This window comes from Tupaia chinensis, unplaced genomic scaffold (genome assembly GCF_000334495.1).
Source record: "Tupaia chinensis unplaced genomic scaffold, TupChi_1.0 Scaffold000355_1, whole genome shotgun sequence".
NCBI classification, from domain to species: domain Eukaryota; kingdom Metazoa; phylum Chordata; class Mammalia; order Scandentia; family Tupaiidae; genus Tupaia; species Tupaia belangeri.
Window position 1 is genome coordinate 4,846,236 of NW_006159850.1, and position 26,202 is coordinate 4,872,437.

Here is a 26,202-nt window from a genome sequence, read left to right on the forward strand (position 1 = left end):
GGGGCCTGACACACAAACCACGGTCGACTATGTGGGAGCCCAGCGACATAGCCATTACGCTAACTGCTGGTTCCTGACAGGGACTCTTGATAGGGTCTTGGCACCCCATGGTCCCCCCACCCCCCCACCAGGGCCTTCCAGTCAGCCAGGATCATAGGTGTACCCTCAGAGTGCCTGCTGTGTTCAAGCTGAACTGGAATCTAAACCCGGGCCTTCCCGAATGGCTCTACCACAGTGCAGTGCCTCGCTCTCATTGTTTCCAATGAGAGGGCTGCTGTTAGCCTGATAGGATATCCTTTGTAGGTGATTTGCTGGTTTCCTCTTGCCAATCTTAGTATCTTGTCTTTGTGGTTTTGGTCAATCTGGCTATAATGTGTCTTGGAGAAGGTCTTCTTGAGTTAATTCTATTTGGTGTCCTTTGTATTTCTTGGGACTGGATTTTTGAGTGCCTCTCTAGGTTTGGAAAGTTTTCTTGCATGAGTTCATGGAATATATTATCACTGACCTTACGAGTCTCTTCACCTTCTGGGACCAATTATCTGGATGTTTGGACATTTGATGGTATCTAGTATTCCTCATATATTATTCTCATTTTTTTTTTTTTTGGCAATTTTCTCAGTCTTTGTGGTGGATTTTTCTAGGCCATAAATTCTATCTTCCGTGTTTGAGATTCTATTTTCTGTATGATCTAGTCTGCTTTTAATACTTTCAAGGAAGATTTTGACTTCTTGTATTACAGCCTTCATCTCTAACAGGTCCATTTGATTATTTTTTAAAGTGTGTAATTCCTCTTTTAGATCTTGCAAGAATTTCTTCATCTCCTGGAACTCATCAGCTCCTTTCTCCTGCCTCTTCTGCAGTTCATTGTCTCTCTTCTCTTCCATCTCTGTTAGCTTCGTCATTATGAATATTCTAAATTCTTTATCAGACATTTCCATTGAACTGTCTGTGGATGAAGAGACAGTTGGAGGAGAGGTATTTTCTTGCTTTCCATATTTCTTGTGGCCCTGAGGTGATTTCTAGTCATCTGATGGATAGTGTGTTTCTTCTTAGTCCTTGAAGTTCAATTGAGTGTTCAGGAGTGTGCAGAAGGAAGTAATCTGGCATAGGGCAGGAGCCACCATGCCCAGAAGGAGGTAATCTGGAATCTCTTTGCCATTCCATTTTTATCCCTTTGTGTAGCAGATTGAGTGGGTATTGAAGAATATGTTAACTCTAATAGTATTTGGATGTTTGGGTATGGTTTCCTTAGATTTGTCACTTGACTTTGTGGGCTGGAGGCTGAATTTTCAGTAGAATATATTTATTTTTCTTTTTTTCTCTGAAATCACTAGTTCTCAGAGGCCATGGAGGCGTCTTCTTCTGAAGGCTTGCCCCTTGCCTCTCCACTCGAGTTTGTGTGTTGGAGGCTGAATTTTCAGTAAAATGTCTTAATTTCCCCAGAAATCACTAGTTCTCAGGACTAAAGGAATTTTAATTATCATTTAGCTCTGAAAGAAATTTTTTGGAGGGCCAGCAGGTGGTGTAGTGGTATAGTGCTGGATTTCCACATGGTTGATTGTAGTTCAGTCCCAGATCTGGTGGCTTGAAACTCACAATGGGCCTGTGCATGCATGCTCCAAATTCTGAGAGGAGATGGAGGAGAAGGGATTGCAGTGTGGCCATCCCCTACTGGGCGATGATATTTCACTTTATGCCTGTCTGTGCTGCTGGTGAGCACATGTGGTTTAGAACAAAAATCTCTCAAGAAAAAGCATATCATGCTGGGTAAAGTCTCTTCACAATCTAAATGATGTATACTGATTTAATGTATGAATAATAATAAAAAATAAATTGTTTTGAAGAATAATTTACTTAATTTTATTTGTTATTATTATTTTTTAGGTTGACCAGAGAGAGAAAGGGAAAGTGAGAAAGCAAGTCACCAGGTCTAGGACTCGAACTCTGCTCAACTACCTGGGAGTCCAGTGCCCTAACCACCACACCATCGCTACCTGGGAGTCCAATGCCCTAACCAACACACCATCTGGTGGCCCGAGCTCTGAAAGGTATTAAAAATTTGCAAAAATAAGACATTTTTTTCCTCCCAGTGTGAATATCCTATGAAACATTTCACTTTCTCCTACATTTTCCTTAAACTAGAAGAAAATCAGGTAACATTGGGGCAGTGCAGAGACCACTGCAGAATTGCTGACATTATCCTTATCCTGCTTTTCTTCTTCGTGGGGTAAATCTAGCTCATTTATGTGACCTTCCTCCTCACTGGAGTCACTTTCCGATCCACTTTCAACCCTGGCAGATTGCTTGTCCCAGGAAGAACTTTCACAGGCTTTGTCTATGGCAACAGCTCCTGTCGTTGTGATGAAATAGTAAAAAAAGCTTCTCATCAGTCTCTTGTCTCCAGGGGTTCCAGAATAATCTCAAGAGCCAGCCAAACAGCATGAGAATTGGCAAAGAACCAGGAGAAGTGAGAGGCTCCATGCCAGAGCAGAAGGGGTCCAGACAAGTGGGGGTAGGTGACTTCAGGGAGGACAGTCTCAAGGCATTGAAGTAGGGACAGGAGGTCTGCACTGGGATTGGGGCTGAATTCAGTCAAGTACTCAGCCACGGCTGCCTGGCCTGTCCGTTCTTGACCTGGCTCTGGTGCCTTTTCCTGGACACCCACAGTGAGTGAGAAATAGGAGGCAAAGTCCTCTGCTGAGAAGCAGAGAAAGAACGAGTGTCCTGGAGGCAGCCACCAAGCGGGAAGCCAAAGGGACTTGTTGAGTTAAATAGAAGGGAGGACCTCCTGCACCCTCCCACTGCCATGCAGGTTTGGAAACCACAGAGTTATCACTTGCATTCAAATATCATCTGTTGATTTACTCATCCTTAAATCCATGCTTCTAAATGACCCAAGTGCCAACTATGTCCTGAGAGCTCCCAGGCCCCTTGCCCAGGTACCCACAACACCCTGTAGCAGTGCCCATCCAGCATTCCCACAAAGTCTCCAAGCACTTCGAGGCTCCACATGTCCAGATGGCCAGTGATCTCCCAGTTCTTTGGACCTTCTGGCATCAAATCTGGCCACAAAGCATTGACAAAGATGAAGATATGAAACATCCCCACTCTGTGGCAAAATTGGCTAAGGAAAGGGCAAGTTTGTGTGTTGGAGGCTGAATTTTCAGTAAAATGTCTTAATTTCCCCAGAAATCACTAGTTCTCAGGACTAAAGGAATTTTAATTATCATTTAGCTCTGAAAGAAATTTTTTGGAGGGCCAGCAGGTGGTGTAGTGGTATAGTGCTGGATTTCCACATGGTTGATTGTAGTTCAGTCCCAGATCTGGTGGCTTGAAACTCACAATGGGCCTGTGCATGCATGCTCCAAATTCTGAGAGGAGATGGAGGAGAAGGGATTGCAGTGTGGCCATCCCCTACTGGGCGATGATATTTCACTTTATGCCTGTCTGTGCTGCTGGTGAGCACATGTGGTTTAGAACAAAAATCTCTCAAGAAAAAGCATATCATGCTGGGTAAAGTCTCTTCACAATCTAAATGATGTATACTGATTTAATGTATGAATAATAATAAAAAATAAATTGTTTTGAAGAATAATTTACTTAATTTTATTTGTTATTATTATTTTTTAGGTTGACCAGAGAGAGAAAGGGAAAGTGAGAAAGCAAGTCACCAGGTCTAGGACTCGAACTCTGCTCAACTACCTGGGAGTCCAGTGCCCTAACCACCACACCATCTGGTGCCCCGAGCTCTGAAAGGTATTAAAAATTTGCAAAAATAAGACATTTTTTTCCTCCCAGTGTGAATATCCTATGAAACATTTCACTTTCTCCTACATTTTCCTTAAACTAGAAGAAAATCAGGTAACATTGGGGCAGTGCAGAGACCACTGCAGAATTGCTGACATTATCCTTATCCTGCTTTTCTTCTTCGCGTGGTAAATCTAGCTCATTTATGTGACCTTCCTCCTCACTGGAGTCACTTTCCGATCCACTTTCAACCCTGGCAGATTGCTTGTCCCAGGAAGAACTTTCACAGGCTTTGTCTATGGCAACAGCTCCTGTCGTTGTGATGAAATAGTAAAAAAAGCTTCTCATCAGTCTCTTGTCTCCAGGGGTTCCAGAATAATCTCAAGAGCCAGCCAAACAGCATGAGAATTGGCAAAGAACCAGGAGAAGTGAGAGGCTCCATGCCAGAGCAGAAGGGGTCCAGACAAGTGGGGGTAGGTGACTTCAGGGAGGACGGTCTCAAGGCATTGAAGTAGGGACAGGAGGTCAGCACTGGGATTGGGGCTGAATTCAGTCAAGTACTCAGCCATGGCTGCCTGGCCTGTCCGTTCTTGACCTGGCTCTGGTGCCTTTTCCTGGACACCCACAGTGAGTGAGAAATAGGAGGCAAAGTCCTCTGCTGAGAAGCAGAGAAAGAACGAGTGTCCTGGAGGCAGCCACCAAGCGGGAAGCCAAAGGGACTTGTTGAGTTAAATAGAAGGGAGGACCTCCTGCACCCTCCCACTGCCATGCAGGTTTGGAAACCACAGAGTTATCACTTGCATTCAAATATCATCTGTTGATTTACTCATCCTTAAATCCATGCTTCTAAATGACCCAAGTGCCAACTATGTCCTGAGAGCTCCCAGGCCCCTTGCCCAGGTACCCACAACACCCTGTAGCAGTGCCCATCCAGCATTCCCACAAAGTCTCCAAGCACTTCGAGGCTCCACATGTCCAGATGGCCAGTGATCTCCCAGTTCTTTGGACCTTCTGGCATCAAATCTGGCCACAAAGCATTGACAAAGATGAAGATATGAAACATCCCCACTCTGTGGCAAAATTGGCTAAGGAAAGGGCAAAAGCCAGGGCTAACATGCAGACCTGCTTGCTTGCATATGACCTGGCAGCGTTGTGGACGGTGTTGCTCTGAGGGAAAGGCCCCAAAATGACCTAATTTCGATGAGCTGGGTTCTGCCCCATCTTGCTCTCCCACGACCCTACAGCTTATGCACAGGTGAGGCTGACGTTGCTTGTCACACCCACAGGCCTGGCGCTGAGCGGCCTCCAGGAAAATGCTGTAGAATCCCCTTCCAAAGCAAGGGAGGTGGGGACTTGCCTCTTTCTGAGGTAAGAGGCACTAAGCTGCCCCTCAGGGACAATGGGCCAGCTGTGTAGAGCTAATAAGTGAATAAGACCCATCAATTTTTGAAGCAAAAAGGGGGAAGAATAAGAGTGGTAGAAACTTTGAAGTGAAAATAACTTATTTTCTATAGGTCTGAGAGGTAAACAACACATTCCAAAGCAGGCAGAGGAAGGAGACAATCCTATCATGGTGAGACCAGGCAATAGGCGCCACTCTCTGCAAGGAATCCTGTTAGCTGTTGTCAGAGGCATGTGGAAGGGAGAATGTAGAACATGAATCTTAAAAGCAATAATGAATGACTCTCCAGCTGTATAGAGTGCGAATGGGACATCCTTAAACAATGCACATCTGGGGCTTTGTAACACAGAAGCCAATGGAAGGATTGAGCATGTCCTGAGATGGAAGGTCTCTGAAGAGAACACAGGGGATCATCGTTTTGGCTTAGATCTTACATACACACACGTGAGTTTCTTTACGTGGGGAAACAAGATAACTAACCACAGTGGTGGGCTGGTAAATGTTTAACCAGTAGTTCAGGAGGAAAGAGCCCCAGGTTGTAGCTTGTGCCCATTCCTGTGGTATAAATATTCCCTCACGGCCCATTTCAAGTTAGCAATGTGATAACACTGCACATGTGCAGAACAGTCAAAAGGTATTCATCATCAGCTCTTGCGAAGCTGTGCGGGTTGGCTCCAGTGTGCCTTGCTTTAACACTCAACCAGGCTAACGGTTATTGGTGCACTCCCTGCAGGTTTGGAGTAGATGGGAAATGGAGCTTCCATGTGGGATCCCTTTCCTCAGGGAACCACCCCACTCTGCACATTGGGGTCACATGGTATAATGAACCACAGGTCTTTTTTCTGCCCTCAGTTTTCCTGGGGTGGGTCAATCATCTTATCATTTCATGAGACTCAGGGCCTGGTCTGAGGTGGCCTTGTGACCCAGCAAAACCAATGAATGTCTTTTCATGAGATTAGCATTTGGATCTGGGAGTGAGGACATGAGCTTGGGGCTGCCAGAGGCCACTCTTCTTGCCATCAGGAGAGAGTTAGTCAGAGAATAAGGCCAACATGGAGACGAGCAGAGCTGGCATGGAGTTGCAGAGAGCATCCTGACGACACCATCTAAGCCCCTGGGTGTGGCCACACCTGCACTCGGAAAGCCCTTGGACATCCACAGTGATGGGCAGCAATGCATTCCAGGATGGGCTTCCATTCAATGTGGGTTTCTGTCTCTAACAACAAAGGGAGTATAAACAGAGGATCCTTGACTCTGGAGAGAGTGAAAGTAGATTTTCCTGAGGAATAGTGAGCCTCTAGTCTCAGCCTTCCTGTAATTGAATTGTCTTTTCAATTTTCCAGAGCTGAAAGAAAGAGACATTTCGACCATTTCTTTATGAGGCTGGTACAAGTGGTCAATTCAGTTTGCTGGGTTTTGTTGAGACTTCCTCTGCCCATGATGTGCGGGGCCAGTACTGGGCTGTAATAAACCAGACAGATAGCTGGTTCTGGCTCTGCTGTGTAGATTTAGAGCACTGAACTGCACCATGTTAAACCACGCATCCTGGGGACAGTAGCAAAGGCATCTGTTCCTACCTGCAGAGCTGCCAGAAAAGAGAGTCTTTTGTTAGACTTGATTCCATGCAACACGTATTCTTTGAGCTCCCTCCGTGCACACTGTGCCATGGTGAGAGGGGGAGGCCATGGCTAATGGAGCTGTGTCTGCCCTCACGGAGCTCTTGTTGGAAGAGGCAGAAATAGATACCAATAACACTGATCCAGCATATACTGGGAAGAACGCAGGGATTCAGAGGGATCAAAACTCCAGAGAAACCCGGGTGAAAGACAAGCCAGTTAATTCTGACTAGGGAGTGACTTGGGGGAACTTAAGAGTTACGTGCATGGCTTCCTGAAATCTGTCATATGGGCAGCAGACTCACAAGGATGGGCCACTCTCCTGCCGTCCCTGGGTTCCACTATCCAAGCTAGTCCCAGCGCCTCCTATTTGCTCCTCAAATGGATCTTGAGTGCCTCAAGGCATGTGCACACGCTCACTGCTCTGCCCGGCTGGCGCTGTCCTTGCACCTCGTTTCCATGCACCTCGCAAAACCTACTGACAGTGACAGTTTGTGACCCGCCCCCCTTAGGTCATGCTCCCAGAACACACTGAACTTATCTGTAGGATTCAAGCCTCTCACACTTTACAATCTGCTAAGCCTGTGATGGTAGGACTTAGCCTGTGTTATTTAAACTTCCAGCCTTTGCTCACTGCCTGTGCTTGATGAAGTGTGCAGCGGGTGTGTGAACAGAGGGGCTCTGGCCACTCCAACCCACTAACTCAGAAAGAGTCTCTCAAAGTCACCAAGACTAGGGAACTGGAAGAAGCACGTTAGCTCAATGATTACGCAACTGGAGCAATTAAAAAGATTTAAAAGTTATGCTGAGATAGAAGACTCAGAAAAATGACCCTACTTCATGAACTAATGTTTCCCTTGCCTTAAAAGATCTCTGCCCAGATTCTCCAGTGAGTAAATTCTGCATTGAATCATGATAGTCTATAACTGGTATGTTGATTATAAGCTATTGACAGTGATACATAAAGATTTCAAATTAGACATGCACATGGATAGATATAAAGTAGAAATGTCAACATCTTTTCAAGAATGTCGCTGAATTTGACACAGGCTTTGTGACTTGCTTGTTGGAGTGTCCTAAACAGAAGGCTAATTTGTTGGGGTCTGGCTTCCGTCATCTCTCAATGTCATAGAACCCAGAACAATGTGTAGAAACTGAGAGGTGAGTGGAGCTGGGGTCTAGAGCCGGCCACACCAGGTTCACATCCTTGCACCACCATGCTACAACCTCAGGCATGTTCCTGAGCCTCTCCTGTCTCAGTGTCCTTCTCAGAGCGCCTGTCTTGTTAGGCTGTTGCACGTATGGCACCTACACAGGGACGGCAGTGTCCCACATAGGTAAGAATTTAGTAACTGTTAGCTTAAAAAAGTTGACTATATGGATGAAAGTGTTCTTCATTTATTCTTTGCTCATAAGAAATGATTACTATATTTGCCCCCCCATCCTATCAAAATAAAGATCCTGCTAATCAAATCTATTGGCTATTAAAAGATCGCTCTCTCTCTCTCTCTCTCTTTTTTTTTACTTTGAAGAAATTATGACAAGAGAGCTGCTTAGACTTGTCTTGGCAAGTCCAGGAAAGAATATTTTTGTGCTGTAGTTATATACAAGGCTTGCACAAAACATTGATTTGAAAGGAAAGGCAGGTGCGGTGAGAGGAGGGAGGGAGGCAGGCAGGGAGGCGAAGTCTTTGAGTTCAAGGAAATCTATTGGCTATTAAAAGATCTCTCTCTCTCTCTCTCTTTTTTTTTTACTTTGAAGAAATTATGACAAGAGAGCTGCTTAGACTTGTCTTGGCAAGTCCAGGAAAGAATATTTTTGTGCTGTAGTTATATACAAGGCTTGCACAAAACATTGATTTGAAAGGAAAGGCAGGTGCGGTGAGAGGAGGGAGGGAGGCAGGCAGGGAGGCGAAGTCTTTGAGTTCAAGGAGAGCTGAGAAGGGAGGTTACAAACCTGGGCTGCTGCAGCGGGCCCCTGGTGCACACGTGTAACAGGACAAATGAGATGGGTGTTCCCTGAGGATAGCTCTGGCAAGGAGTCCTAGACAGCTGACCCACAGGACAAGACCACTGAGTAGGAATGTAACAGTAACGGCGGAGCCAGGCGGAACACTGAAAATCGGGCTCTTGGGGCTCACCCTTTCACAGCACAGAAGCAGCTAAGTGGGGAATTGAGAGCATGGGACCCAGGGTCTGGGCAAGAGCTCCAGCTCTCTGAGCCTCCATCTCCAGTTAAAAAACCTATCTCAGCAGGAGTGATGGAGGGAACGTGTTAAAGATCTCTGGTCCTGTCAAGTACAAGCAGGTGCTTCCAGGAATTCACACTGGTTGCTGGACGCTAATTGAACAACAACGAGCAAGGCCAGGGAGTGTTGGACAGAGCACTCAGGACAGAAGGACCAGTATATAGATGTAAATACCAGATACAGTGTGTGTGAAAGAGGAGGGTCTGAGGAGGGACATTTGGGGGAGGGACAGGGAGGCAAAGCATTAATGACACAAAGAGGTGTGGTATTATCTGTTGAAGATATTTCGTAGTTTCATCAACAGTACGAGGGAGAAATGTTCACCTGTTGAAATATCCATTTTGTAAGACTAATAATAACGTGACTGAATGTATGGAAGAAAATGAAATGAAAAAAAAATCCACTTTCTAAGACAAGTAATTATGTGATTGAATGTATAAAAGAAAATGAAATAAAAAATAAATTAATTAATTAAAAAAATTTCCTATATCACATTCTTCATCTCTAACAATTCCGTTTGATTCTTTTTATGGTGTCTATTTTGTCTTTCAAATCATGAAAGGACTTCCTCATCTCCTAGAGCACATTGTCTCTTTTATCTTGCATCTCATTTAATTTGGTCACTCCAGATATTCTGAATTGTTTATCTGACATGTCCACGACTTCCACTGTGTAGTCTGTGGGTGATGTGGAATTGATGTTCTCCCTTGGGAGAGAGACATTTTGTTGGTTGCTCATATTTCTTGTGCCTCCGTGATCGTTCCTAGTCATGTGGTAATCTATATGTTCCTTCCTAAATTATTCAAGGTATCTCCACACATTCAAAGGTGTGCAGGAGTAGGAAATTGGCAATCTCTCTTCTGCTCTGCCTCCCTGTTAATCACCAGCACCCTGCACTGTTGTCACTGGTCCTGAATGACCAAAGTCCTCCCAGGTCCTCTCTGTTTATAAAGAACAGGTGTTCCTGAAACTGAGCTGCTGAGTTTTGACTCAGTAACAAAGAAGAGATCTGGTGGTGTGCTTTCCTAAACACCAACTCCTGAGAGTTCAAAGGCTAGTGGGGCAGGGGATGAGCCAGGGCCTCAGCCATTGAGCCCTGTAGCCGCAGGCAGCCAGACTTTTGGCAAGGCCCTTCGCTCCACCAGGGGCTGTTAAGGATCTATTTGCTGGTTGGCTGTTCCCTTCCACACTTTAGACTGTAGCTTCACAGAATCAAGGATTCTGTTGCACACCAGCTGAATGAAGCCTAGAAAAAGGAGGCTTGAGATCCATGTGTGATGTGTGGGTGGAAAATGAGTGAATGGGAGAGGGGATTCACTTTGGAACAATGTGTCATAAAAATGTATGTGTTATATGCAATGTTACAATGTTTAACACACACAAATGTACAGCAATAATGCATATGTTACATGCAGTGTTGTGTATATAATGCTGTAGTGTTTAATGCTTACATGCATGTATAGTAAAATATATGTATTATAGTATAGAATACTATAATGTTTAATACATACGTATATCATTATGCATGGTAATGTATGTATTATATGCAGTGTTGTGTATATAATGCTATAATGTATAATACATAAATACAGGCACACTCAGGTAATGTAAGCTGAAGGAGACATTTTCATCAAATCCTCTCTTCTGAAATCTAGGTAGATTAACAGCAAAAGTAAGACACTACCAACATTGAGAAAACTGATATCCAGTCTGTAACAGAAATAGGTTTTGGTTTGGAAAAAAATACATATTAGAAACAATTCTGGGTTATTTTGTTTAATCCCACTTAAAAGAATGAACTCACAGAAAACTGGAGCTATGGAATATTTTCTTTCCTTTTTTTCTTTTTTTAACTCACAGGATAAATTGAGCCTGTCTCTAATGATTTCTTGATGTGTTATTTGTTACATGAGTTTTGTCTTTTTTTGGACTGATAAGGAGGTACATTTAGAGCTCTCTGTCGTGTACGGGAATTAGTGTATGTAGATCAGTCTTGCGTTTCTGAGAAGGAATCGAACTTCTGCCGCCTTCGTTCTGGCACACCACAGCATGACGATGAGCTGCAGGGCAGCTGGGACTTGTGTTGGTGCCGGGACTTTAGAGCAGCAGCATTCTGAACAGCGAGTTTGTACTGGGATCTGTTTCTCCTCTGAGTTATCTCTAGAATCTCCCAGAGCTCCTTTTATCAACATGTCTCTAATGTTTTATCTTCTCTGTTGTTTACTGTCGAACATTTGTAATTTACCCACTCATTCACCAATTATTTGGGCACATAACACATGACGGGCTAGGTCCTGGGGCCATAGCAGGGGACCAGAGAGGCAGTTTCTTATCTCAGGAAGCTAATATTTTAATTCAGGGAGAGTGACAATGAGTAAGTAAAGATGATATTAACTAATTACATTAACATTAGGAGGTTGAGTATACATGATGTGTATTATAATATGTACATATTACAATGTGTACCTCTCAGAGAAGAATAGAATACACAATAGAATGTAAAATTGCACAACATGTAATGGTATATATGTACCATTGTTTATAACAGGACTAGAATAATTCCTAGTATATTAGAAGCGTAAACACTGGTCTGTAATCAGGATTGCAGCACGCGTAGTAAGTTCATCTCTGATTAAACATACGCTTGGCCTTGGAGGCAGGGAAATAACATGAACCTCAATATCAAAGCATCTAAACAGTATGAGGGAGACACACTGTGAGGACACGATTAAAAGGCATGATAATACTGCATGAGGAGGAGGCCTCTAACGTGTGCTGGGACAGGGAGGAGGAGGCAACAAACAACCTGCCTGGAGGGTTTATACTTCGGATGTTGAAAAGTGAACTGGACTTTTCCAGGCACAAAGGAGGGAAAGATATTCTAGGGAGAAGGAAATAGATTGTGCAGTGATTGTGCAGTGCAAGGATGCCAAAGCCTGGCGTAGGGAGGGGTAAACAGAGCTTCAGTGTGACTCCTGATAAGGTGAACAGAGTGTAAAACCACCATGAATAAGACCCCATGCTGTGGTTTACATAATGGCTTACTCCCCAATGTTCATAGCCTCAAGCTTGGTCCCAGTTTTGGGAGGTGGGGACCTTAAGAGCTGGGGGCTAATGAAAGGGCACTATCCAATTGGCTGGGAGTAGAAGAGAGCTGTGGGAAATGGGAATTCTCTTTCCTCCCTATTTGCATGTGTTAGGAAGCAGGAATTCTGTCTCTTTTCTCTTTGCATACACCTGATTCCCTCTCTGCTTCTGTTGACCATGTTGTAATGTAGTGGCAGAGGCTAGCTTTATACTGTCCCAGTCCTTCAGGTGTTCCAGAATTTTGAGCCAGATAAACCTCCATTCTTTATAATGGTTACTCAGTCTCAGGGATTTCTGCTTAGGAACACAGTAATGATTAACACACCTAATGATCTTATTTATAAAGCTGTTCAGTACAAAATGGTTTCTGAGTATGGTGTGGGCTTGGATGTTTCATTTTCCAACATGCTCCATTTTTGCCGCTCTTGGCTTTCTGTTTTTGAACTCTTAAATGATCATTCTGCAAACTGCGTTATGGAGGTGTAATAATATCACATTCTTAAGAGTAAAAATTTAGATGTTTTATAGCTTTGTGGTCGTTCTTAGTGAGGATATTGTCTTTGGGTAGAAGCAGATGGAAGAAGCCTTCAGAGGCTACTGTGCTATGGAGTGGCTTAGTGGTGAGGCTCTGCCAGCTGTAGTGAAAAATTGCTTTTATTGCCACTGAGGTGTTGCTGACCCTCTGAGCATAACCAGAGGCTTAGCAGAGGCACAGAATTTTCAGAGATGTTCATACAGAATGATGATGATCAACACATCATGAATATAATTATGAAACAGTGATTAATGCAATAAATCATCTGCTGTCTGGTCTACCTTTATGAGTGACTTGAAGAAGCAGTCACAGGGCACATTATATACACATGTGAGTGTATGTGATATAAACACACACACATACATACATATATATATAAATACGTATGTTTCACACTTATGTATATATATATTATATATACTTTTTTCAGTTAAGAATATGCAGATGTTTTGACATCACACACAGAGTTTATAATCAGCATGAGTGTGTTCAACAATGCAAGATCTCTCACCCTGCTGTCTATGAACAATTAAGTCTAAGAATGCACACACCACCCTTTTCCTTAGCTGGAAGTGTATTGTTTGTACGATGGCTTCTATTTATAGATCACTGCTTACATTTGTACAAATGTTTCCCTTCACTCTCTTTTAGTCAAGAAACGTAGCTATAGACCTGCTGTTTCAAGTGCTTTTGAAATCTGAACACTAGGAGATTCAGCTGATGATTTCATGTTCTTCTGTGACCTTGGTGCAGAGGAACAAAACAATGAACTCAGTCCTTTCAAGTGAAGATGAATGTGGAATGAAAGTGTCGGCTGTTTTGCAGCTAACCCCACTTTAATTATATGATGGGATGTTAGAAATGAGATTTGCAATGGATGGCTCTGTAGAGCCCTTAGGCAGAGTGTTGGCCAGGACAAGATGGACCAGGGGCTGATGTAATCGGAGACCATGTTACTGTTTACAGAGTTGGAAATTGCTGCTCCGTGTGCATTCAACTCATACTGCTTTCTTTTCTCTAAATATCCTTTTTTTTTTTCACATGTTGGTAACTCCCATTACCCTGTACAAGGCATGGGTATCAAGATCCCAGTGGTGCATGTTTGCTTTTATTTAAAACCTTAGACACATAGAAAACCATGAGGTATGTGATTTCACAGCATCACAGGAAAAAAATCTCATGTATTTCACTATAATGGTTATAAGAAACTTCATAGGAAGAGGGAGTCTGGACTATTCAGAAAAACATTTAATCATTTTCAGAGATTTATCTGGTTGTTAAAATGTCTTGGACTCCACCCTCCAGAGAAGTCACTTGAGTCAGATAATTGAAATGGGTTCGATCTTCTAAGAAATATGTGGTTGGCTTTCTGGATTAATCTCTTTTGAGTAAGCAGAATGTATAATTATGTGGTCAGTGTTTAGACATAGGCACATCTGAATTTAAAGTGCTTTCCTATGGGAAATAAGAAAGGAGGAGAGTTTCATTTGAAGCCCTCAAATATATGGCCTGGAATCCTAGAGGCCTGGATAAATACATTCATCAACTGGACTTAAAAGATGGCAGCAGAGAGGCAGTTTTCCCAGCTTCACACCTGGAAGTGCCAAAGTACCCAAGATAAATGAACAGACCCAAAAGAGTTAAGGAAAATAGGTATTCAGGTCATCAAAAAGAGTGAGGGGATCAGAAAGCAAATGTTGCTGCTAATTACAGGGTTCAACTCTCTTGGATTTAAAACCCCTTCTTGATGATCAACATTAAGGAGGAGACAATTAAAATAAAAAAACATTTTACTAAAATGACTTGATTTTGAAGCGTATGCTTTCAGAGAGGGAGGGTGCTATAAAATAATTTAATTATATTTCTCAAACCCATGTGTTTAATAAAGACATTATGATGCTTTGTGCCACAATAAATTCCATATACAGAATGTTTCTCTGATACTCCAGATTAAAAAAAAGCAAATGAATCTACATTTTTTTTTCTTTGTTTATGGTAACTGGGACAAGTGCCTTCTAGATCAACCTAGGGTAACTTTGGAGTATGGATTTAATACAAAATCTTCAACTACTTGTAGCCATAGGAGAGTCACCGAGCAGCCAGAATGAGTCCGGGATCCTGGAGAGAAGGGAAGTTAATTGAAGAAAGGCCAGTATTCTATGAAACTTTCACCTTTAAAGCAGTTTTCAATTGTAAAAAATACAAGTATAAGGGGCTAAGAATCTGAGCAGAGAGTGTTGGTAAGAGGCTGAAATCTAAGTCGAGCTTTCAACAGAGTTAAGACTGAGAAAACAACTGAACTGCAAATCTGTCAAAGGAGAAGAACCCTTGCAAACGACGCCAATCTTTAAGCTAGGATGCTAGAAAGGCTGCACATAAGAAGTAGGGGATACAGGAAGTGGACTGTCTTTCATAAATCCTGAAAGCCACTATGAGCCAACTCTATCCTTCCACACTGACTTAAAGCCATCTTTTCCTAACCTTACCTGTTTAACAGAAAGCAAAAGTGAATCCTCTGGGGAGGAATATAGTATCAGCCAGAGCCTCAAATTATTGCTAAAGCTTTTCATATGCATTATCCATAATTAAAAAGAAAAGTTACTAGGTATGTCAGGGAAGCAGAACAAATGACCAAAAACAAAGGGAAAAATATTGAAATCAAAGTTAGAAGTGATCCAGATACTAAAATTATCAGACATTACATTTTTAATAACTTGACTATTTAAGAAAATAGGTAAGATAAAGAATTAAAATTGTTCTTAAGTATATTTGTTTTATTTAAGTTAGAGAACGTGTGTGTGTGTGTGTGTGTGTGTGTGTGTGTGTACACGCCAGAGAGAGAGAGAGAATATACCCTCAAGAGAGTCTTGTTATGCTCTCCAGCTCTTTGGGATCTTAGGTATGCATGTATGTGCCTGATGTGTTTTCAAGCTGACCCAAGATCTGAGCCCCAATTGGCCACATGGCTTCTAGCACTGTGGTTCAATTTGCTACCAACTATACCACCTTACTGGGCCAGATAAATAATTACAGCAGAGAATTTTTTTCTGTAAATGAAGTGGAAATGATATAAATTATAATAAGTGAAATTAAGAAATAAGTAGATGAGTATAATAGATTAACAGCAAAAGAGAGAACTGGTGAACTTGAAAACAAGTCAGCAGAAGCATAGAATGTGTGTGTGTGTATGTGTGTGTGTATTTATAGTCCTATGAGAAGACCAATGAAGCCACATGTTATATGAAACTGCTGAAATTTAAAGACAAAGAAATACTTTTAGCAGTCAGAAAAAAAGACACATTTCTTTCAATGGAGAAAAAGTTAATACTGACAGCTGATCTTTGGACAAACACAATAGATGTCTGAAGACAATGGAATGACTTCCTTAAAATACTGCAAGAAAACAACTCTCAACTAAGTTTCTACATCAAATGAAAATATACTTCAAAAATTCAAGAAGAAATATTTTTGGACAACCAATAAATGAGAGAAGTTGTCACTAGCAGGCTTGCACTAGATTTTAAAAAAGATCTATTTATTGGACATGGTCTTGTGTCACTATCCTCTTTCCTAAGCCTCCTGAATAGCTGGGACTACAGACAGGCACAACTGCTCCTGGCCATTATGCCAGGAATTAAACCTGCATCTCCCATGTGGTCTCAGCCTGCCAAATAACAGTGACAACCAATGCATGCTTCCACAGTTGGGCCAGATCTGTACTAATTTTAAAATAAAAGGATTTTTTTAAACAAAAGGAAAACTACCCTACATGATAACAGAGAAACAAAAAGAATTGAGTAATATAAAGGACAAACAAATAGAAAACATGAATTGATATTAAATAATAGTTTGTCAAATTTAAAAATCCATACTAATATAATATAAAAAAAGGAGTTAAAATGCCCTCAGGTCCATCCATTATCCAGGATACGCTAAACATACTAATTTATTTTGGTTTCTTTAATTTGAGGATATATATTGCAATTTTCTGAAAAATATTGTAAGAAAATATAGTATAACTAATAAGTTACCAGAGCTGAGGATGAATTATAAATAATACAATTAATTCACAAAGAGGTAAGAAGTGGGAGGTAAAAATATGTAAAAAATACAAAAAATAGAGGGACCAGCAATTAGCATAATGGCTATGTCGCTGACTCCCACATAGTCGACCATGGTTCGAGTCCTGGACCTGGTGGCTTAAACTCATGCCGGGCGCATGTACGTGCATGCTCAAGATCCTGAGAGGAAAACTGGAGGAGAAGGGATTGCAGTGTGGCCACCCCCCCTGGGGGGTGATTTCTCGCTTTCTGTCTCTCTGTCTCTCTCTGTCTGGCGAGTGCACGTGCCCTATAGCAAAAACCTCTCCAAAAAAATACAAAAAATAGAAAATAAATACTAAGATTTGCTTTTAAACTCAAAATATATGATACTTGGCATTAAATGCAAGTAAACAAAATAATTCAAGACTGATTATCAGAACTGATTTAAAAAAATCAAACCCTGCATAAACACTCTTTATAAGAGACATACTCTAAATATGAGATTATACGAAACTTAAGAGGAAAATGATGAAAAGAAATATGCCACAATGACACTGACCAAAATTAAGCCAATTATTTGAATACTAGATGAGGTAATTGTTAAAGCAAAAAGCATTTCTAGAGATACGGAGGTGAGTCTTGTGGTGATTAAAAAGTCAACACATCATGAAGACATAGCAATTCTTATTTATAGTCTCTTAATGACATGTAATAACAAAATATTCAAATAAAAATTTGACAGAACTAATAGGAGATATTGATATGTCTATAATTGTAGATATTATCGAGCTATGCATTTTGCATAGAAAAACAGAAAAATTATGTCATGACTTTTCTGACAACTCAATATATCTGCTCTTTCAGTAACTGACAGAATAAGCAGATTAATAAAACATAGAGAATTTAAAAAACAATTATTAACCTTTATGTATATAGAACATGATACTCAAAAACTATAAAATTTACATTATTCTAAAACGCACATAGACCACTTATCAAAATTGATCATATGTTGGCCTGTAAAATTTGGACATGATGAAAGGACTTTAATCATATAGAGTATGTTCTTTAACCATTGTGGAATTAAGCTAGATATTATTAGTAAGAAAGAATGAGAAATCTCTCAAACTTGTGGTAGCAAGTTTCCACAGAAAAAAGTAAATTTTGCTGCTGATAAAGATGATGACGACAATGAAGAAGATGATGATGATGATTTTGAAGGTGAGGCAACAGAAGAAAAATCTCCAGTGAAGAAATCTACAACATATACTCCTGGCAAAAATGCTCAAAAATCAAACAAGAATGGAAAAGACTCAAAACCATCAATACCAAGATCAAAATGTCAAGAATCATTCAAAAAACAGGAAAAAACTCCTAAAACACCAAGAGTACCTAGTCCTATAAAAGACTTTAAAGCAGAAATGCAAGTAAGTATAGAAAAAGGGAGTTCTCTTCCTAAAGAGGAAGCCAAGTTCATCAATTACATGAAGAATTACTTCAGGATGACTGACCAGGAGGCTATTCAAGATCTCTGGCAGTGGAGGAAGTCTCTTTAAGAAAATAGTTTAAACAGTTGTAAAATTTTCCATCTTATTTCATTTCTGTAACAGTTGACATCTGGCTGTCCTTTTTATAATGCCGAGCGAGGACTTCCCCTACCATGTTTGACAAATGTTGTTCAGGTTCCATTGCCAAGACTGTTGTCCAAAATGCCTGTTTAGTTTTTAAAGATGGAACTCCACCCTTTGCTTGGTTTAAATATGTGTGGAATGTTATGATAAGACACAGTAGTGGTGGTGCTCAGACATGGAAATAGTGGGGAGACAAAAATATACATGTGAAATAAACTCAGTATTTTAATAAAGTAATAAAGAAAGAATGGAAGAAAAAATATCATATGGACAAATTCCCAGAAAAACACAACTTATTAAACTGAAATAAAGGAAAATTAAAAATCTGAATTGTTAAATATTTATCAAAGAAATTAAGCCTTTGGAGTAGGCAAAAATAGGACATAGACAGTATCAGTCAACTGGTAAGAGGATAAAAACTAGATTTCATTAAAATTGTGATTCTCTTTAATGAAACTGAAGAAGCAAGTCAGAGTAGGAAAAGTATTTGCAAAATGTATATTGCTCAAAGGACTCATATCCAGACTCAAAGGACTCGAATTGTCTGCATAATCATTTGCCACCAACTCTGCCACCCCCTGGTCCCAACCCCTGCCGAAGGTTCATGTTGTGGAATTTGGTCTTAGCAGGTAGTGACTAGATCGTGGTGACTGGATTATGGAGGTGCTGGCCTCACGAATTGACTAATGCTGTCTTGTGAGAGCACTGAGTTCCAGCTCTTTTGAGAAGGGTCAGCCCTTGCCATAGCAGGTTGTTGTGAAAGGAAGAGTTGCCCAGTGTGCTCTCTGCATACACCTGCTTTTCTCCACGTCTGTTGGCCATGTTGCCAGTCTCATGCTTTGAGACTTTCCAGTCACTAGAATCATGAGTCAATAAGTCTCTGCTTCTTTGTAAATCACCCAGTCTCAGATATTTCTGTAAGCAACACAATAATGGTCTAATGTAACATATAAGCAACCACATCTCAATAAGAGAAGGGTTAACAACCAACTTAAAAAAATGGTTGAACAGTTTTAAGAGTCACTGTTCAAAAGTAGCATCCCAATGGCCAGTGGGTGAATGAAAGATGGTCAACACCATTAGTCATCAGGGAAATGCAGATTAAAACCACAGAGAAATACCTCTATCCACATGCTAGAAGCCTAAGAATCTAGAAACAAAAATCTAGCAATGCCAAATGTAGAGGATATATGTTAGCTAAACTTCTCATTGACTATTTCTAAGTAAACTGGAGAGACTACTTTGAAAGACTGGCAGTATCAATGAAAACTGACCCAGCATTTTCACCTGTAGGTACATCCCAAAGAGAAATACATGTGTGCATTATATCTCTACTAAAAGACACATTTCAGCGTGAGCTAACACTGAAATAGATGTGTACAGGAATGGAGACAGATAGATTATGGTGACATGCAACAATAGTGATGAATTTCACAAAAGCCAGTCACAAGAGTACACACTGTGATTCCATTTATATAAGGATAATAAATTAAAAAATAACTTATTATGAAAGGAGTCGGGAAGGGGAAGAGTTGTTTTATAGAGCAAGTGGTGTTAATGGAAGACATTCTAAAAAGCTGAGCTACTGGTCACATATTTCTTGTAGATAATTAAATTACTCAGGATTTTTTTTTGTATAAAAGAAATTTATTTTTAAAAGTTGATAAATCTTGAATAACTCTTATCTGTAATTTAGAAAGACATTTCAAATGTTTCAATAAAAAAGTGAGAAATGACTAATTCTGAGTGATGTTATGGGTAGTTTCTTTCTCATTCTAGCTACTTAAAAATTGAGAGTGAATTTAGATAAAAACTTGGATTTTACACAAATATTCATGGCAGCATTATGCACACAGCAAGAAGTTGAAACTGTCCAATGTCTGTCAACAGATCAATGGATAAACAGATCGTGGTATATCCATACAGGGGAGTGTTTATTCAGCCATAAAAAACAATGATGGACTAACATATGCTATACCGTGGGGAAGCATTGCAAACATTGCACTGAGTCAGATCAGATAATTCAGTTTCTATGTAATGTTTTACGTAAACAAATCCTTAGAGACTACCAGTAGATTAGTTGTTGCCAGGGATTGGGGAACAAGATGGGGAGGTGAGCGCTAGTGAGCACAGAGCTTCTTTCTGGGGTAATAAAGATGTCGTGAAATTAGACAGAAATGATGATTGTACAGCTTTGTGAATATCCTAAAATCCAATGAGTTGTACATTTTAAAAGGGTGAACTTTATGGCATGTGAATTATATCTCAATAAAACTATTACTAAAAAATCTTCATGAAATAGGAAGCAAAAGCGATGAAGTAAAGGAATGAAATATAGATAGTATCCTGACATCATTCTGCCTCAAATAAATCATTGAGAAGAAATGGTAAATTTCTAACATAAGAAATAAAACAACTCCTTGATGGATAAACTTGCCAGTTAAGAAAAGGGAATGATAATAAACACACAGAAAACAGATTTAAATGTTTTACAATTTGACCTGTCTTGCTAACATCAAGATGATATAAAATTCATAATATGCCACAAAACAAGAACATGAATGACAGCCTGGGTCACAAGTGTCATTGGTTTAAAGATTATCCATTACACAAGAACATTTGAAATTGTGACACACACATGCACACACACACACACGTGCATGTGTGTGTATATATATATATATATTGGGGTGGGGTGGATAATGCTGTGTGTATGGGGTTGAATAAAGCTCTGTGTGTGTGTGTGTGTGTAAAAGTTGGAAAAGTCATGACGTATTTTTCTGTTTTTTTTTTTTTTTGAGAGGTTTTTGCTATAGGGCGCATGCGCTTGCCAGACAGACAGAGCGAGACAGAGAGATAGAAAGTGAGAAATCACCCCCCAGGGGGGATGGCCACACCACAATCCCTTCTCCTCCGTTCTCCTCTCGGAATCTTGGGCACGCACGCACATGCGCCCGGTGTGAGTTTTAAGCCACCGGGCCCAGGACACGAACCGCGGCCTACTACGTGGGAGTCCAGCGACATAGCCATTACGCTAACTGCTGGTTCCCGCATCATGACTTTTCTGACAGCCCAATTTATATTATGTAATCATATATGGGACAAAAACTTGATAGGGATTTTCTCGAATTTGACAACAATCCTTAAAACTTAAATGAGTTTTCCAAAAATAAATACGTTATGAAGGTGGGAAAAATGTTAACAAACTCTTCATAATACAGAATATCTTAATTTCTATCAACTCCGCTACAGGAAGGGGTAGCCCTTTTGTTCGTATATTTCTATAGAAAATGATAGTACGTAATTGTTACATGAAGAAGAGACCACATGTGGTTTAGAGCAGGACCTGTAATAGAATAGGTATTACAGAATGGATTAGGCAGCTAAGCAATTAGATATTTCTGTTGGAAAGTTGGCCAGTCATGGTGATACTGCAGTAACACAACACTCTGAGATGCTGAAGCCACACACAGACCTCAGGGTCATACCCCAGGAATGACATGCTGGGGCATGTGGCCATCCATTGCCCAGGCTGCCTAAGGCTGGGGTGGAAGATGGTGTAAAGACCCTGCTGGGGATGCCTCTCTCTTTGCATCTCTCTCTCATGGAAGGAATAAATAATTCAACTTAAAAAAAGCTAATATCTCAAAGAAAAAAAAATATTATTGGGACCAGCAGTTAGTGTAATGGCTATGTCCCTGGACTCCCACATAGTCGAATGTGGTTTGAGTCCCGGATGTGGTGGCTTAAACTCACGCCGGGTGCATGTGCGTGTGTGCCCAAGATCCCTAGAGGAGAATGGAGGAGAAGGGATTGCAGCGTGGCCATCCCCCCTGGGGGGGTGAGTTCTCGCTTTCTGTCTCTCTGTCTCTCTGTCTGTCTGGCGAGCACACATGCCCTATAGCAAAAACCTTTCCAAAAAAAAAAATATATATATATATTCTTGGGGTATAAGGTAGTCTTAAAGACTCCACACTGGCTTTTGGGAATTGGAACTCAGCATATTGGCCCTTGCTCAATTCCAGCTTATCAGCTTCTGGTTCATGCCATTTAGCTTAATCTCTCTCTCTCTCTCTTTTTTGTTTTTTCCTTCAGAAAATTAGGTAGTACTCATTTTTATTAAAAGGTGAAAACAAATCAAGTAACCATCCAAATGATCTCCAGATTCCATGTGTCATTTCATTTTTTGTTCATGCTTTCACTATTGTTTTCCCCAAATTATCTCCTTTCAGCATTCCCATAAATGCAGCTGGCATGTTTGCAAATCCTTTGATGACATATTCTGAGTACTGGATTTTACCCTCCAAGACCCATTTCAGCAAGATCATCAGAGCTTCTTGGCGGACCTCTCCTTGCTAGCTGGAGGCGATGAACCCTTCCATGTGGAGGCTGATAGATGATACTCTCTGGGGGTGGGCCTGGGGGAAGAGCTGTTATATGTAGAGACAGCCCCACATATAGCAGTTCTTTCAAATGTCTTCATCTGGGGGATAAGGACATTCAAAAACTCTCCACCTACATTATCAAAACAACAATCATAGCCATCAGGAGAGGCTTTCTTCAGAGTTTTCTCTAAAGACTCTACTGTTATGTAGTTAAAGGCAACATCAAATCGAAGCTTTTTAAGGCAGGCAGCCTTTTCATCAGATCCTGCTGCTCCAACAACTGTGCAGCCCTTGAGCTTGGCTATCTGCCCCACAACAGAGCCCACTGCTGCATTGACAATCGCTGTTTCTCCACCCTTCACACCACAGATGCCAAGTAGGCCAATGTAGGCAGTTAGGCCAGTCATGCCGACTGTCCCCAGAGCCAAAGACGGTGGTAACATATCCAGCCACTCTGTAGGTAGTTTCTCCAGGTCTTTCCCATCAGAAATGGAATGTGTTGTCCACCCTGAAGAAGCCAGGACAACAGTTCCTGCTGGCCAGGCTGAGTTTTTCCTTTCCACAACTCTGGTCACTTGTTGCCCATCATCCTATCACCCTCCTTCAGTCTTTTGCCTGCCCCTCTCATGTAAGGATCCACAGCAAGGAACAAACTTTCAAGCAGGACCTTCCATTTTTTAAGGGTGGGAGCTCGGTTGTCTTCAACTCAAAGTTAGTAGGACCGCCTTTGAAGTACTTCTTCAGGGCCCAGCTCTTAGCTTTCACCATCCTGAAGCTCAGCAAGAGCATGTAGGTTGCATGGCCTGGAGAAGGCGGCTGTGATTCAGCTTAAACCCTTTGTGAAAATGAGAACATTTACTCAATTCTTGTTCTCCAGGGGGAGGGTAGGATCTTAGAGTTTTCATGTCTCTTTTGTTATAGGTTCTGAAACATTATAGCAAAAGCATTGAAACATTGGCCATAGAAAGAACTCATCACATTGCCAAAAAAACATAAAAACATAAATTATTAAGCCTAAATACCAATTGCCAGTTTGAGGTACAATGTGAAAATGAAATGTATTGAATAAATTAAGAAAATACTCACTGTTTTTTAATCTTATAATCATTTGCAAACAGATTTTCTTCTAAAATAATGAAGAGTTTATTAATTTCCATGACCTGAGATTTATGTGGAAACACGAGTTACTCAATCAGTATTTGCTGGGTTCAGCTATGTTTCAGGCACAAATCAGAAGTCTTTGTCTTTCTTTTTAATAATTTAAGGTTGGATGGTGGCATGCTGGTCAAATGCATCCCTCTGTAAGGCTGGCCCCATGAAAGATGTTAGGTTTGAATCTGGAGACCTCCCTGAGTATGCTGGGCGTGTGTGTGTCTGTGACCCAGGCCTGGGTGAAGCTCTGGGTGGGCCATGGCATGGGACCCTTTTGGAGCACTGTCTCTCTCTTGCTCATGGAAGAAATAAAGTTTTAAGTAAATCTAAAAAAATTAAAATATAAAAAAGTAACTTTAGAGAGAGGATGGGACAAGTTACTATGCTCTATTTGAGAGTGAGATTCTCACCTATATTTTGAATTCCGTATTTGGAGAGTTTAACTGGATTTACTGAGATCATTTCAAAGTGCCTTATCTAGGAAATTAAAAACTAATATTTAGTTGAAGCAATGTGTACAATTAGGAAAACTTACAGAAAACTCTCCGTGGGGAAACTAGTGTTTCTAACCCAATTTGCATGAAAGTCAATAACTAAAACTTGATTTCATGCATCAGTAGCAATTTTGAGTATAAACTTGGTTAGTCATTTCCAGTGACATTCTTTTGCTGTTAGAATTACCTTCAGGAAGCATTCAACAAATACTGAATTACTGAGTGTCTGTGAGGCTGGAACAGAGGAAAGGAGATGTGACCTTTGCTTCTCAGCAATTTACAGTCAGCATTAAATGAACTTGGAATGCGCTTAGATGGCACTAAGAATTTACTTTTGAAAACAAGCTTTAAGATTTCTTCTTCTTTAAAGAATGTCTATATTGTTGAGAATTGCAACTTGTCACTGGACATAGCTCAAGTTATTCCTTGTTTTTATTTATTTATTTATTTATTATTTTACTTCACTTTCTTTTATACATTCAATCACATTATTATTTGGCTTACAAAATGGATATTTCAACACGTGAACATTTCTCCCTAGTACAGTTGATAAAACTACAAAATATCTTCAACAGATAATACCACATTTCTTTGTGCCATTAATGCTTTGCCACCTTATTTTTCTTCTAAATGTTCTCCCTCAGACCCTCCTCTTTCACACACACTATATCTGGTATTTATATCTATATACTGTGTTTCTATATCCTTTAGTCAATCAGTTTCAGTCATAGAGTGCAGACGCTTGGTATAAAGTGGGGACATACAATGCCTCTTCTTCATAGCCTGACTTGTTTCAATCAGCAGTAAATCTTCCGTATTCATCTACTTCTTGTCAAAAGCCAGGATTTTTTTTAAATGGCTGAACAGTTTTCCATACAGTATATGTGCCACAGTAAAGGCTGAGGAGATGCGAGCAGAAGTCACTCAGGCTTTTAGGAAAGCTCTTTCAATGACATTTATTTAGGTGGTGGGTCCTCTTTTGTTCTTCTCATTCTCTGTTTCTTCCTGTTATTAGATATGATGGCTGGTGCCACTGTGATTATATTGTACCAAGAGGTAGCCTTGAGGAAGGCAGAGCAGAAAAATGAGTATGGGAAATTAAGGATGTCATGGTATCACCATACTAGCCTGAGAGAGTCTACTTGCACTTTAATGTAGGAGAAACTATACCTCTGTATTGTTTAATACAGTGCTATTTTCAGAGTCTATTATTTGCAGTCAATCATACCTCTCTAATAACAGATCTTTGAAACAGATAAAAAAAATACATTTTTCCTGTGGAGATGGAGGGTCTTGTCAAATAGAATTAAAAAAACTCATATATTCCCAATAATCATATAGCCCTATGAATTTCCTAATAAATGTTCTAATAGATGTCATAATTTATATAAGACAAGATCTTATCCCGCTCCCCCTTTTTTTGAGAAAAATTTTTGCTATAGAGCATGTGTGCTTGTGGGAGAACGGAGAGACAGGAAGCGGGAAACCATCCCCCAGGGGCGTGGGGGAGAGATGGCCATGACACAACCTCTTCTCTTTCGTTCTCCTCTTGGGATTTTGGGCAGACATGCACGTGTGCCTGATGGAGTTTGAAGCCACCAGGTCCGGGTCTTGAACCACGGTCAACTACATGGCCTCTTGTTCAGAATTCCTTTTTCCTCGAACTTTAAAGTCTCCCATATATTCATAATTCACAGATTATTTTAAAGGATAGAGTAGACTTTCAACATATGGGGGAGATGCCCTTTTGGATAAAAATGTCCTTCAGCGCTCACTTTAAAAAAAATTATTTTTTTTAGAGATTTTTGCCACAGGGCACATGCATTTTCTGGAGAGAGAGAGAGAGAGAGAGAGGGAGCGAG

At 40.7% G+C, this 26,202-nt stretch overlaps 1 protein-coding gene and 1 pseudogene across 1 annotated transcript in view; both read right to left on the reverse strand.

Moving 5' to 3' along the window:
* The window catches only part of CDH13 (cadherin 13), a 1,127,839-nt gene that overhangs the window by 131,578 nt on the left and 970,059 nt on the right, over window positions 1-26,202 (reverse strand). The window lies entirely within an intron of this gene.
* On the reverse strand, window positions 22,496-23,462 carry LOC102479866 (prostaglandin reductase 1 pseudogene; annotated as a pseudogene).